Raw genomic sequence first — 14442 nt, 5'->3', positions numbered from 1 at the left:
CCGCTCAACGTTACAGCTGCCGCGCGGCACCCCCGGTCTCCCGTCCTGCACAAGGCTTCCTCCTCTGCTCCTGTCCTGGGCATGCGCCTTAGGCCATGGGCGCGCGCTGTTCCCCTCAGTTAACCCCTGCTGCACCTGCCCTGTGGAGCGATTACCAATCAAGCTCCAGCACAGGGTATATCAGGCAGCTCCTCCCCCATGGAGGCGCCTGATTATCGTGTGCCTTCCGTACGGTACTCTGGCCCCGTCTGGTCACTCCTGACTCCTGTCGCTCCTGACCTCTGTCGCTCCTGACTCCGGTCACTCCTGACCCTCTGCCTTGTTTGTCTCATCCGCACCTGAGCCGCCCCTCTTGGCATCAGCTGTCGCGGTATTTGACTCCTTCGGGCCTGCTCCTAATGGTCCCTGTATAGGGGTCGGCACCACCTGGCCAGCTCGCCCCAGGGATCCCGGTACCGTGACCCAGAGGGTCCACTCTTGCTACACTTGACAGCTGGGGCCATTTTGACAACCAAAATAATGTTTTTTTTTGTATTTATTCCAGTGGAGAGTGGGGGGGGGGGTCCGTCCCATATCCAAAAGTCATCTGTTTTCAGTCAAAACTCCTACAGATTCCTATCCGGATATATGAACAAATCTTAACATTGCAGGAAAATCATACAAAAACCTTTTTTATTCAGCCCCCAGCCAACACATATGGTAGTTGAGCTCACCAACCTCAGGATCCCAGTTCTCCTGCCATCTTCTCCTGCCTGGTTTATTTTATTCCCAGGGGACTTACTTTTCTTGCCTCTCTGCCCCTCTTCATGACTGTATCTAGATGAGACAATGTCTCACCTTCCACCCCTTTTGATATCTTCTCTCCACAGACCATGACCCTGATATGCTACTTTAACCCTTAGCTTGGGCACCATGGACCTTGTACTTTGGATTTGTAATCCTACCATGTAGTAAATATATGGTTCTGTTGACTTATCAGTCCAGATCATGGAATTTCACCCTTAGGTTAGTGGGATGGACCATTCAGGCAGCGCGCACATTACAGTATGTATCAGGTCCATAGGTTGTTGGGTCATGTGACATAGTAACATAGTAACATAGTTTTGACGGCTGAAGGAAGACCTTATGTCCATCTAGTTCAGCCTATTTTTAGTGCAGCTGTTCTGCATTGTTGATCCTGGGGAAGGCAAAAAACCCACAGAGTAGAAGCCAATTTTCTCCATAGGGAAAAAATTCCTTCCCCTAAGCTGGGTCAACCATCTACCTACAATATTCTGTTATTCGTAACCTTCTATACTGTTACTCACAAGAAAAGCATCCATTCCTTTCTTAAATTTATTCAGTGAGTTGGCCATCACCACTTCCTCAGGAAGAGAATTCCAGAGCCTCACTGCTCTTACCGTGAAGAACCCTCTTCTATGCTTGTGCAGAAATTGTCTTTCCTCCAAACGAAGAGAATGCCCCCTTGTTCTTGTCACAGTCCTTGGTACAAACAGTTCATTGGAGAGATCTCTGTATTGCCCTCTGATATACTTGTACATATATATTAAGTCTTCCCTAAGTCTTCTCTTTTCTAGAGTAAATAGACCTAATTTTGATAACCTTTCTGGGTATTGTAGTGAACCAACTCCATTTATCATTTTAGTAGCCCGCCTTTGAACCCTTTCAAGTTCAGTAATGTCTTTCTTGAGCACCGGCGTCCAAATTTGCACACAATACTCCAAGTCTGGTCTGACGAGTGATTTGTACAGAGGGAGAATTATGTTTTCATCTCGTGTCCCCAGACCTCTTCTAATGCATCCCATAACCCTATTTGCTTTGGTGGCAGCTGCCTGACACTGGGCACTTCAATTTAGCTTCTTATTGACAAAGATGCCTAAGTCTTTTTCCATGTCTGATTTCCCCAGCAGTTTCCCATTTAGTAAGTAATTGTAGCATCTGTTTCTCCTTCCCATGTGCAGGGCCGCCATCAGGGCATGACAGGCCTTACATGTGTATGGGGCCCGGTGATTAGGGGGGCCCGACCATGCTGGCAGCCCGATCCGCGCTGGGGCCCCCCTACATTTTATACAGGCTTCTGCAACTTTATTTTAAATTCAGACTCAGCGCCTGCCGGGCCCCCCGGGCCCCTCGGGCAGGCCCCCCCCCGCACCATGGTCCAGCCAGCGCCGAAATCCCCCCTGCACAATGGTCCAGCCACAGCTCCGCCCTCACCTGACGTCACACACTGCTCTGCTCCTCCACTTCCTCATTCAGTCAGTGTGCCACGTGGGACTGGGAGAGGGAGGGAGCCTCGCCGCTGGAGCACAGCCAGATAACAAGGTAAGAAGAATTTTTTTTTTTTTTTTTGAGAGCGGCTATCCAGGGGGCCTGGGGCAGAATGCTGGACGCTGGGGCAGAATGCTGGGGGCAGAATGCTGGACGCTGGGGGCAGAATGCTGGATGCTGGGGGCAGAATGCTGGACGCTGTGGGCAGAATGCTGGGGGCAGAATGCTGGACGCTGGGGGCAGAATGCTGGAGGCAGAATGCTGGGGGCAGAATGGACATGGGGCAGAATGCTGGACGCTGGGGCAGAATGCTGGGGGCAGAATGCTGGATGCTGGGGGCAGAATGCTGGACATGGGGCAGGAATGCTGGGGGCAGAATGGACATGGGGCAGAATGATGGACGCTGGGGCAGAATGCTGGACGCTGGGGCAGAATGCTGGACGCTGGGGCAGAATGCTGGGGGCAGAATGCTGGACACTGGGGGCAGAATGCTGGGGGCAGAATGGACATGGGGCAGAATGCTGGACGCAGAATGCTGGACGCTGGGGGCAGAATGCTGGGCGCTAGGGGCAGAATGCTGGGAGCAGAATGCTGGACGCTGGGGGCAGAATGCTGGACATGGGGCAGAATGCTGGACGCTGGGGGCAGAATGCTGGACGCTGGGGGCAGAATGCTGGACGCTGGGGCAGAATGCTGGACGCTGGGGGCAGAATGCTGGGGGCAGAATGCTGGACGCTGGGGGCAGAATGTTGGACGCTGGGGGCAGAATGCTGGGGGCAGAATGCTGGACACTGGGGGCAGAATGCTGCGAGCAGAATGCTGGACGCTGGGGGCAGAATGCTGGACATGGGGCAGAATGCTGGGGGCAGAATGGACATGGGGCAGAATGCTGGACGCTGGGGCAGAATGCTGGACATGGGGCATAATGCTGGACACTGGGGGCAGAATGGACATGGGGCAGAATGCTGGACGCTGGGGGCAGAATGCTGGACATGGGGCATAATGCTGGACACGGGGGCAGAATGGACATGGGGCAGAATGCTGGACGCTGGGGACAGAATGCTGGACGCTGGTGGCAGAATGCTGGATATGAGGGCAGACTGTGAGACGGGGCAGAATGCTGGACGCTGGGGCAGAATTCTGGACATGGGGCAGAATGCTGGAGACTGAGGCAGAATGCTGGACACTGGGGGCAGAATGCTGGACATGGGGGCAGGCTGTGAGCTGGGGCAGAATGTTGGACGCTGCGGGCAGAATGGTGGACGCTGTGGGTAGAATGCAAGACACTGGGGCAGAATGCTGGACATGGGGGCAGAATGTGACAGTGAGACACAGGAGGGGGCAGAATGTGACAGTGAGACACAGAAGGGGGCAGAATGTGACAGTGAGACACAGGAGGGGGCAGAATGTGACAGTGAGACACAGGAGGGGGCAGAATGTGACAGTGAGACACAGGAGGGGGCAGAATGTGACAGTGAGACACAGGAGGGGGCAGAATGTGACAGTGAGACACAGGAGGGGGCAGAATGTGAGACACCGGGCATGATTGGAGATAGATGGAGCAGGGTTATGGGGCAGGATGGATACGATTTAGACAGATTGGTCAGGAGGGGAGATCATATGGGGCAGAATGGATACTGATGAGGGTGGGATGGGAGAACATATGGCTGAAGCCAAAAATGAGACACACGGGAGTCAGGATGGGGGATATTATTACCATAGGGGCTAATTAAGGGATATTATTACTGCAGTGATGTATTTTATTTTCTTGAGGATACTGTTGTAAATGGGGGGGCGGTCCTGTTACTGTGTAGAGTGGTACTATGTCGCCTTTTTTTCTTCATGTGGTGTAATGTAGAAGTTGGGAAAAAATAAGTAATGTGTTCTGCAAGCGGAGCTCTAGATAACTGTTATTTCCTGCAGAGACAAGTCCTGGCTGGAAGACGTGATGGCGATCTGTGCTGGATGAAAGATGAAAAACAAAGATGAAGGACTTCACCTAGAGACATCACTGGTGAGTTAGTGTGTTACCTGTACACTAACACTATGTACAGAGGTCCTGTGTATAATGTCACCGGTGATCACTGTGTTACCTGTACATTATATACAGAGCTCCTGTGTATAATGTCATTGATCATTATATTACCTGTACACAGACACTGCATACTAAGTACAGATCTTGTGTGTATAATGTCTCTTATGGTCATAGTATTATGTTTTTTTAATTAATGTCAGTATTGTAGTATTCAGTCTCCATGTGGTGGTTATATGTGGTCTGGGCGTGGTGCAGTGGTATTTGTCCCTTGTATATTCTATTATTTGGTCACTTTGTGGTGGTAATTTGCGGTCTGTTCATGGTGCGGTGGTATTTGTTCGTTGTATGTGATATTATTGGGTCACTATGGTAGTAATATGTGGTCTGGTCATGGTATGGCGGTATTTGTTCCTTGTATGTCTTATTATAGGTCACTATGTGGTGGTAATATGTGGTCTGGACATGGTGTAGCGGTATTTGTTCCTTGTATGTGGTGGTAAGTTGTGGTCTGGACATGGTGCGGTGGTATTTGTTCCTTGTATGTGATATTATTGGTCATTTTAAAAAATTGAAAAATAAATAAAAATATACCTAAATTGTATTGCATATTTTAACAAATATTTAATAGGTTACAGTAGAGTAGGGCCTGGCCAAAAGTGTCTACCCTGTTATGGTGGCGACTTAAAACAATCTTTTGGCCAAAGCAAAAGCTGCTGGCTATATGTATGACCTGGTGATGGGAACTGTTAATGTGTGATAGGTGAGAAGTGGAGTTTATCCAAGAGAGAGCGGTGGGACTGTGGACAGTTCGAGTGGTGGAGGCGGGGCTGGATGGAGCCTGGGCGGAGTCTAAAGGGGGCCCCGAAAATTTTGCCAGTATGGGGCCCCGAAATTCCTAGTGGCAGCCCTGCCCATGTGCATAACCTTGTGTTAAACCTCATTTGCCATTTTTCAGCCCAATTCTCCAATTTACTCAAATCTGTCTGTAGTTGCAAACTGTCCTCCTTTGTGTTAACTACCTTACATAGTTTTGTATCATCTGCAAATACTGATATTTTACTGTGTAAGCCATCCACTAGATCATTAATAAATATATTAAATAGTAGGGGGCCCAATACACAGAACCCTGTGGTACCCCACTAGTAACCCTGGCCCAACCTGAGTATGCACCATTAATAACCACTCTTTGTTTTCTATCACTAAGCCAGCTACCTACCCATCTACACACATTTTCCCCTAGCCCAAGCTTTCTCATCTTACTTAGCAATCTTTTATGTGGGACAGTGTCAAATGCTTTAGAGAAGTCAAGATAAATGACATCGAATGATTCTCCTTGGTCCATTTGAGAGCTTACATCCTCATAGAAGCTGATCAGGTTAGTTTGACAGGAGCGATCCTTCATAAGTCCATGTTGATATGGAGTTAAACATTTATTAACATTGAGATATTCCATAATGGAATCCCTTAGAAACCCTTCAAAAATTTTACCCACAACAGATGTTAAGCTTACCGGCCTATAGTTTCCAGGTTCCCTTTTACACCCCTTTTTGAATATTGGTACCACATTTGCTTGCCGCCAATCAAAAGGAACAGACCCTGTTTCTATTGAGTCTTTAAATATAAGGAATAGAGGCCTGTCTATCACATTACTTAACTCCCTTAATACCCGAGGGTGAATGCCATCAGGGCCTGGTGATTTGTCAATTTTAATCTTACTAAGGCGGTTCTGCACTTCTTCCTGGGTTAGGCAGGTAATACTTAATGGGGAGTTTACATTATCACTCTGCATTTCCCCTGGCAAATCCTTTTCCTGTGTGAACACTGTTGAGAAAAAAGTATTTAAAACATTTGCTTTTCCCACATCGCTCTCTATGATTTCATCCTCATTGTTCTGTAAAGGGCCGACACCATCAATTTTAATCATTTTACTGTTTATATAATTAAAGAATAGTTTGGGGTTTGTTTTACTTTCCTTAGCAATGAGTCTCTCAGTTTCCACTTTTGCTAAATGTATTTGTTTTTTTACACATTTTATTTTTTTCTCTATAACTTTTTAATGCTTCTTCATTGCCTTCTTGTTTTAGCTTCTTAAATGCCTTGTTCTTGTTATTTATTGCCCTTTTTACATCCTTATTTAGCCACATTGGTGTTCTCCTGTTCCTAGCCCTTTTATTTCTGTACGGTATGGCTAGCTCGCAGTGGGTGTATAAGACTGATTTAAGTATTTCCCATTTATTTTCTGTGCTCCTATTTTTGAGGACATTGTCTCAATCAATTCGGCGAAGGTCCTCTCTAAGCTGATCAAACTTTGCTTTCCTGAAATTCAGCGTTTTCGTAACCCCCTTCCAGGGCACCTTACTGAAGGACAAGTGGAATTGTATTATATTGTGGTCACTGTTCCCTAGGTGCCCATCGACTCGTACTTCTGTTATTCTATCTGGCCTGTTGCTTAAAATTAAGTCCAGAAGTGCTGTCCCTCTAGTTGGGCCCTGCACAAGTTGTGACAGATAATTATCCTTGGTCACTGACAGAAATTGGTTTCCTTTCTGAGATCCGCAGGTTTCAGTTTCCCAGTCTATGTCGGGGTAGTTGAAGTCCCCCATAATAATCACCTCATTGTGATTTGCTGCTTTGTCTATTTGTTTCAATAATACATTTTCAGTGGTTTCTGTTATATTTGGTGGCTTATAACAAACCCCTATGAGGATTTTATTGCTTTTCTCTCCTTGTATCTCCACCCATAGAGACTCCACCTCTTCATCTCCCTCTTGTATATCTTCTCTTAGTGTGGGCTTTAAAGTGGACTTTATATATAGACAGACTCCACCCCCTTTCCTTTTTTTACGATCCCTCCTAAACAAATCATATCCTTGCAAGTTAGCCGCCAAGTCATAGCTGTCGTCTAACCATGTCTCAGTTATTCCTACTATGTCGTATTTTTCCTCATACATTACCAACTCCAGATCTTAAATCTTATTGGTCAGGCTCCTTGCGTTGGTCAGCATGCAGGAAAGAAGTTTTGCTTCATTTTTCTTAGCTTTCTTCTGAGTACCCTGTCTTGGGTCCTCTTTACCACATCTAGTATCCTTGATTAGTTTGTCCTTCTGCTGCATGTTCTTGTCTGCTGTTTTTCCTCCCATCCCCTCTTCTTCTAGTTTAAAGCCCTCCTGATGAGTGTGGCAAGTCTTCTGGTTAATGTGTGTTTCCCAGGTTTTGCGAGGTGTATCCCATCTCTTGTGAGAAGTCCATCGTAGAGGTAATTCACGCCATGGTCCAAGAATCCAAATCCTTGCTGCCTGCACCACCGTCGTAGCCAGTTGCTCACCTCTAGTATCCTATTCCATCTTCTGATGCCATGGCCATCGACTGGGAGGATTGATGAGAAAACAACCTGTACGTTCCATTCCTTTATTTTCTTCCCCAGAATTTCAAAGTCTTCGCAGATAGTTGGTAAGTCATTTCTTGCCATGTCGTTTGTGCCTACATGTATCAGTAGGAAAGGCTAGTCGTCCTTGGATTTGAAGATAGTTGGTATCCTGTTGGCCACATCCTTGATTTTTGCTCCTTGGAGGCAGCATACTTCTCGTGCGGTTATGTCCGGCCTGCAGATAGTTGCCTCCGTGCCTCTTAGTAGTGAGTCGCCCACAACTACCACTCTTCTTTTCTTTCCGGACGCACTGCTTGTTGCTCGTGAGTGTTTTTGAGTGTCATTTGTTTCCGCTTTTGTTGACAGAGTAACTTTTGTTGATAGTGTGTCTTCTCTTGTAGATACGGTATCATCCTGAGCTGTGCCATTTTCTTTCTCCAGCATGAGGGCTTCATATTGGTTGCTAAGCTGTGTGGGTGGTGATGACCACTTGATCCGTTTGCTTCTTTTCCTCACATGGCTCCACTTTTCAGCCTCTGTATGTGCTCTGAAGCTTTTCTCGCTTTCCAAATCCTGAATGGTTGCTTCTGCTTCATCCAAGAAGTCCTCATGTTCTTTAATTACCTTCAATGTTGCTATTCTTTCTTCCAGTCCCTGCACCTTTTCCTCTAAGAGGGCAACCAGTTTGCACTTCTGACATGTGGCCTATGGATATTGGTTTTAGGGACTGACAACTATGATTGGTAAAGCCAGTGAAGGGAAGCTGGTTTGATTCATGGTTTAGCTCAGGTAGGCAGATGACTCACAATTGGGAACAGTTGTACCTCAGATTAAGGCCAGATTCACACATCTGTGTTTCATGGTCCAAATATGGACTGTGATGCACAGAATGGCTGGGGATCTCCTGAGCCAAACTTAACACTGTCATACACGTATATGAGGCAATCAAATTCAGGTCAGGAGAATTATCATTCACAATAGTCAGGGATGCAAGACATCTATTGTCTTCATTTCCAAACAATAATGTCAACTGGCGTACAGAGAGTGAAGTGGCTGCTTTCTGGCCACAGTGATCACTTGACATCACAATGTCATGTAATCCTCACAAGGGCCAGCGTCGACACTGCTGAAACATTGCCGACACCGCTGGAACAGTGTCAGCATCAGAGATGAGTATAAGTGTTATTATGTTAGTGTAAGAGGAGGCCAGGACTGTAGTTGTGACCAGAGACACTGAAGCATCTGTGTACCGACCTTCCCTCACAGAAAACTGTATCCCACTCCAACCGACTCCCGCCCTAAAGGCATCCGCCCAGGCTATGAGTCGCCACATCTTTCTTATCCTGTACTGGCCCACTGCTATGATACCCAGTGGCCTTGGATAATGTGGGCTGCAGCTACTTAACGTTGCGTGGCTGCCGAGCCGTCCTGGGCCTGTAGCCCATGTGGACAATTCGGGCATCCTGGCCCCGTCTGACTTAACTTCCTAAAACTCCTGTCTTACCACCCGGCAGCCCCTCCTACTTTAACCCCTATACACTAGCTATAACCTTTTCTAACCGTGCACACTAGTATGCCCCCACATCTAGTGGCCCACAAAGAAACTACACTTACTCTTATCTAAGAGAACTATAATACTAAGGTGCCCCCCGCTAATGTCCGAAGGGTGCACTTCTCTTTCCCTAAACTGTACATGAACCATAGTAAACATTATTACATTATATACAGTGAAGAACATGACAACACAGTAATGGTAATACCCAAAAGGAGTAGCAGTACCATAACATGAATTAGGTAGTACATAAAACATGTAGCAATACCCAATAAGCAAACAGACATAAATACAGCAATGAACATTATTAAACCAACCCCTTTACATTAGAAGGCGGAAACATAGGGTTCGAGAAGGGGTTCTCTGAGAAGTGGACAACCCTCTTAAATAAAGAAAAAATAAGGAGGGATTAAAGGAAAAATTAGTACAAAGTATCTCTTATTATATGCAGTTCCAGGACGTAAGACAGCATATTCACATGCCATTAGCTTGATATAACATACACAACCCTATTTTACTGGAGAAAAGAAAAACTTATTAATGCTTTAATTTGACCCTAAGACATAATTATGACTTCTAGTCCTAACCCATTAATGTCCGCCAATACGTCTTTTAACGGGGGTAGTTAAGGGTACTTAAACCACAACTGCGGAAAAAGTGTAGCCGAGACCCCAGAGAACATGATTTGGGTCGTTTTTTTTACCTACCCCGGTTTTGCGATCGTCGTTATTAAACGTACAGTTGTGGCCAAAAGTATTGACACCCCTGCAATTCTGTCAGATAATACTCAGTTTCTTCCTGAAAATGATTGCAAACACAAATTCTTTGGTATTATTATCTTCATTTAATTTGTCTTAAATGAAAAAACACAAAAAGAATTGTCCTAAAGCCAAATTGGATATAATTCCACACCAAACATTAAAAAGAGGGTGGACAAAAGTATTGGCACTGTACGAAAGATCATGTGATGCTTCTCTAATTTGTGTAATTAACAGCACCTGTAACTTACCTGTGGCACCTAACAGGTGTTGGCAATAACTAACACACTTGCAGCCAGTTGACATGGATTAAAGTTGACTCAACCTCTGCCCTGTGTCCTTGTGTGTACCACATTGAGCATGGAGAAAAGAAAAGAAGACCAAAGAACTGTCTGAGGACTTGAGAAACCAAATTGTGAGGAAGCATGAGCAATCTCAAGGCTACAAGTCCATCTCCAAAGACCTGAATGTTCCTGTGTCTACCGTGCACAGTGTCATCAAGAAGTTTAAAGCCCATGGCACTGTGGCTACCCTCCCTAGATGTGGACGGAAAAGAAAAATTGACAAGAGTTTTCAAAGCAAGATTGTGCGGATGTTGGATAAAGAACCTCGACTAACATCCAAACAAGTTCAAGCTGCCCTGCAGTCCGAGGGTACAACAGTGTCAACCTGTACTATCCGTCGGCGTCTGAATGAAAAGGGACTGTATGGTAGGAGACCCAGGAAGACCCCACTTCTTACCCCGAGACATAAAAAAGCCAGGCTGGAGTTTGCCTAAACTTACCTGAAAAAGTCTAAAACGTTTTGGAAGAATGTTCTCTGGTCAGATGAGACAAAAGTAGAGCTTTTTGGGCAAAGGCATCAACATAGAGTTTACAGGAGAAAAAAAAGAGGCATTCAAAGAAAAGAACACAGTCCCTAAAGTCAAACATGGCGGAGGTTCCCTGATGTTTTGAGGTTGCTTTGCAGCCTCTGGCACTGGACTGCTTGACCGTGTGCATGGCATTATGAAGTCAGAAGACTATCAACAAATTTTGCAGCATAATATAGGGCCCAATGTGAGAAAGCTGGGTCTCCCTCAGAGGTCATGGGTCTTCCAGCAGGACAATGACCCAAAACACACTTCAAAAGCACTAGAAAATTGTTTGAGAGAAAGCACTGGAGACTTCTAAGGTGGCCAGCAATGAGTCCAGACCTGAATCCCATAGAACACCTGTGGAGAGATCTAAAAATGGCAGTTTGGAGAAGGAACCCTTCAAATATCAGGGACCTGGAGCAGTTTGCCAAAGAAGAATGGTCTAAAATTCCAGCAGAACATTGTAAGAAACTCATTGATGGTTACCGGAAGCGGTTGGTACTTTTGTCTGGCCCATTTTTGGAGTTTTGTGTGAAATGATCAATGTTTTGCTTTTTGCTTCATTCTCTTTTGTGTTTTTTCATTTAAGACAAATTAAATGAAGATAATAATACCAAAGAATTTGTGTTTGCAATCATTTTCAGGAAGAAACTGAGTATTATCTGACAGAATTGCAGGGGTGTCAATACTTTTGGCCACAACTGTATAACAGGCACCACAAAAAAAGTCTGATGTGCCATTTAATATCTCTCTCCTCTGATGTGATCACACATCAGAGGTGAGAAAAATAGGGTCCCCAATGCCCCCGGTACCTCCTAGTGCTCCTCGGCCCTCGTGCTTCCCCCGGGAAGAAAATGGCGGGCGCATGCGCAGTGCGCCCGCCGAGATCTGCAGTCACCCGGCAACAATAAGAAGATTTTTCCTATTGGTTCATTTTGGTCACTGTGATAGATCCTATCACAGTGATCAAAATAAAAAAATAGTAAATAACCCCCCCCTTTATCACCCCCTTAGTTAGGGTAAAATAATGAAATAAAGAAAATATGTTTATTTTCATTTTTCCATTAGGGTTAGAGTTAGGCTAAAGTGAGTTGGGCTAAAGTTAGGTTTAGGGTTGGAATTAGGGTTACGGTTGGAAGTAGAGTTAGGGTTGGAATTAGGGTTAGGGTTGGAATTAGGGTTGGAATTAGGGTTAGGGTTAAGGGTTAGGGGTGTGTTGGGGTTAGGTTTGTTGTTAGAGTTATGGTTAGGGTTGGGATTAGGGTTGGGGGTGTGTTGGGGCTAGGGTTGGATTTAGAATTGAGGGGTTTCCATTGTTTAGGCACATCAGGGGGTCTCCAAACGCAACATGGCACCACCACTGATTCCAGCCAATTTTGCATTCAAAAAGTCAAGCGGAGCTCCCTCCATTCCGAGCCCCGACGTGTTCCCAGACAGTGGTTTACCCCCATATATGGGGCATCAGCATACTCAGGACAAATTGCACACCAACTTTGGGGGTCTAATTTCTCCTGTTACCCTTGGGAAAATAAAAAATTGGGGGCTAAAAATAATTTTTGTGGAAAAAAATGATTTTTTATTTTCACGGCTCTGCTTTATATACTTCTGTGAAGCACTTAGGTGTTCAAAGTGCTCACCACACATCTAGGAAAGCTCCTTTGGGGGTCTAGTTTGAAAATGAAAATGATGTCACTTGTGGGGGTTTTCACTGTTTAGGCACATCAGGGGCTCTCCAAACACGACATGGTGTCTGATCTGAATTCTAGCTAATTCTGCACTGAAAAAGTCAAATGGTGCTCTTTCCCTTCCGAGCTCTGCCGTGCGCCCAAACTGAGGTTTACCCCCACATATGGGGTATCGGCGTACTCAGGACAAATTGCACAACAACTTTGTGGGTCTAATTTCTCCTGTTACCCTTGTAAAAATTAAAAAATGAGGGCGAAAAGATCATTTTTGTGGAAAAAATATTATTTTTTATTTTCACAGCTCTAAGTTATAAAACTTCTGTGAAGCACTTGGAGGTTCAAAGTGCTCACCACACATCTAGATAAGTTCCTTAAGGGGTCTAGTTTCCAAAATGTTGTCACTTGTGGGGGTTTCCACTGTTTAGGCACATCAGGGGCTCTCCAAAGGGGACATGGTATCCGATCTCAATTCCAGCCAATTCTGCATCGAAAAAGTCAAACGGCGCTCCTTCCGGTCCAAGCCCTGCTGTGCGCCCAAATAGTGGTTTACCCCCACATATGGGGTATAGGCGTATTCAGGAGAAATTGCACAACAAATTTTGTGGTTCATTTTCCCTTTTTACACTTACGAAAATAAAAAAAATTGGTTCTGAATTAAAATATTTGTAAAAAAAAGTTGAATGTTAATTTTTTTCTTCCACATTACTTCAGTTCCAGTGAAGCACATAAAGGGTTAATAAACTTCTTGAATGTGGTTTTGAGCACCTTGAGGGGTGCAGTTTTTAGAATGTTGTCACTTTTGGGCATTTTCTGTCATATTGACCCCTCAAAGTGACTTCAAATGCGATGTGGTCCCTAAAAAAATGGTTTTGTAAATTTTGTTGTAAAAATGAGAAATCGCTGGTCAACTTTTAACCCTTATAAATTCCTAACAAAAAAAAAATTGTTTCCAAAATTGTGCTGATGTAAAGTAGACATGTGGGAAATGTTACTTATTAAGTATTTGTATGACATATTTCTCTGGTTTAAGGGCATAAAAATTAAAAGTTTGAAAATTGAATTGCAAACTTTTAAAAATTTTCACCATATTTCCATTTTTTTCATTAATAAACGCAAGTTATATCAAAGAAATTTTACCACTAACATGATGTAAAATATGTCACGAAAAAACATTCTCAGAGTCAGTGGGATCTGTTAATTGTTCCAGAGTTATAACCTCATAAAGTGACAGTGGTCAGAATTGTAAAAATTGGCCCGGTCATTAAACTGCAAAATGGCTCCGTCACTAAGGGGCTAAAGGTACCTGATGTCCCAAACCTCAGCAGTCTGCTTCTCCTGGCTGTTCCTGTACTTGTGCACCATATAATTGTTTCTTCTCAGAATAAAGAAATCACCGGATTCCCGTCACAGCATAGAGATCTATAGGATCTGGTTTGCTATATGCTATTTTATGGCGATATTGACTTTTTCTTACTTTGATCTGTTCTCTGCTCAAATATTTAGACATGATTCTTGTTACTGAGGTTGCCTCTTAAAACGCATCCTGTGTGAGTTAATGATTAGTGAATTCCATTTGAAGATAGCAATAAATAACCTATACAAAACACAATATGTAATCATACCGGAACCTAAAAGATATGGACATCACATCAAGAATGAAAAATGTCAGCACCTACTGAATGAAATCAAAAGCGTCACAAATGAATACAGAGTAAATGTGAAAATTGCATAACAAATGACATGCCTAAGCCGCTGTTCTATACCTGACTAGTCTCATTTTTTGCAAAAAATAAAGGTTACCAGCTCACCTGCTTTCTTGGCTAGTAGTGGTGCGTGGAAGCTCGGATATTTCGTGAAGCCAAAAAGTTATTCAAGGCATAAGAACAAAGATAAACGGACATGCCCCATCATAGCGGAAAGA

This window comes from Dendrobates tinctorius, unplaced genomic scaffold (genome assembly GCF_039654945.1).
Source record: "Dendrobates tinctorius isolate UK_male_01 unplaced genomic scaffold, ASM3965494v1 ptg000104l, whole genome shotgun sequence".
Lineage (NCBI taxonomy): Eukaryota > Metazoa > Chordata > Amphibia > Anura > Dendrobatidae > Dendrobates > Dendrobates tinctorius.
This window is presented reverse-complemented; position numbering follows the sequence as displayed.